At 42.2% G+C, this 1,461-nt stretch overlaps 1 long non-coding RNA gene across 3 annotated transcripts in view; it reads right to left on the bottom strand.

The window, feature by feature from the left end:
- The window catches only part of LOC111645988 (uncharacterized), a 4,149-nt gene extending 3,035 nt beyond the window's left edge, over positions 1–1,114 (bottom strand). For all 3 annotated transcript variants that reach the window (XR_015436393.1, XR_015436392.1, XR_015436394.1), the window contains exon 1: positions 376–1,114. This is a non-coding gene — a long non-coding RNA (uncharacterized LOC111645988). The remainder of the gene's footprint in view (positions 1–375) is intronic.
- Between the last annotated feature and the right edge of the window lie 347 nt (positions 1,115–1,461).

The raw sequence follows: 1,461 nt of genomic DNA on the forward strand, positions 1-1,461 counted from the left end.
CTAATATAAAAGCAGAGTGACAAGATTGCAGTCCAGGTGGGTTCACAGAGCGGAATAAACTCCATCACCTTATCTGCTTCTCGCTGCTAATCCAATTATTCAAAGTGTCCAGACCGCCGCCTTGTTCACACAAGCTTTCCTCGGTGTGTTGGTCCCGAAAAGTAGTAAGATCAAACCATATTTTAACTCTCAACCTCTGAGTCTATAGAGTAGCCTTCTTTTCTGGGACCAACACACTCTCACTCTCACACTCTCTCTCTCTCTCTCTCTCTCTCTCTCTCTCTCTCTCTCCTAGTATAAGAGTGAAAGCCACAGGATTGAAAAGTGAGCATTTTGTGTAAGAATAAAACGTGAAGATAAAAGAAACCCTCTCACCGCTCTGCAGACGGTCACGGTCCTCACGCAGTTGAAGAAACGCCTGTAAGAAGAAATAAACCAAATGTAAGTGTTTTGACGTGGGAGGAAGCCGGAGTACCCGGGGAGAACATGCGAACTCCACGCAAAAAGATCGCACGGCCGAGCCTCGAACCGGGAACCCTCTCGATGAGAGGCGACAGCGCTAACCGCTGCGCCAACGAAAAACTGACTGAGTTCCTGGAAGTGATTGAGGTCATTGGTGGTGATAAGATAACAAGATACGGAAAGGGCTGCAGCCCAGAGAGGAATAAGTGAATATTTGGAATGTTAAGATACATGAATAAAATGAAGAAAGAAGAAGCGGTAATGGATAAATGAAGCAAAGACCATGTCATCCTCCTCATGCCACCGCAACAAACTACTGCACAAGCAAAGACACACTTAACTGTCAGAAAATATAATATGTTTTGTCAATGTCTTCTGTCCAGGCTGCCGAATGAACAGAGAAGCGCTTTCTGACTAAAGCACCGCAGGCCGTCTTCCCCTCTTTGTTTTGATTTTCCTTTGCCTTTTCCTACATTTTCTATCAATGATATCACCAGTTCAGATGCTTGAAAGTCAACAGAGAAATTACATTTCAATTATTAATACTACTACTACGATTTCCTTTGACATGACTTGGAAGTTAATGGCAAAGCTACACAAAGTTGTTTCGTGATATTTCATTGAATTGAACTCACCCAAATGTTTGTAGCATGTGCTCGCGTCCGAGCTCCGTCCAAGCCGAGGTGTAAGGTCAGACTGTCAAACAGGTGGTGATTGAATCCGATTTGATTTATACAAGGGGGAACCCGGATTGTACTAAGTGGGGTGTTTGGTTGTATGTTGAAATCTCAGCTTACTACTTTTCGTAACATAAGAGTCTTACTATATTAGATTATTACAGAAATTGGATCACTAAATGAATACATTTCCTGCCTACTGACATTTACTTGACAGCAGCTAATGAAATATATTCATATGTAATAATCTAATATAGTAAAATTCCAAAATGTTTAATAAAACTGGCAAGCTTGAGCATGTGGGGCTTCTCCTGCTCTTCGG

The sequence above is a fragment of the Seriola lalandi genome, unplaced genomic scaffold, assembly GCF_002814215.2.
Source record: "Seriola lalandi dorsalis isolate HSWRI2012SDOR001 ecotype SW California unplaced genomic scaffold, Sedor1 jcf7180002054962, whole genome shotgun sequence".
NCBI lineage: Eukaryota > Metazoa > Chordata > Actinopteri > Carangiformes > Carangidae > Seriola > Seriola lalandi.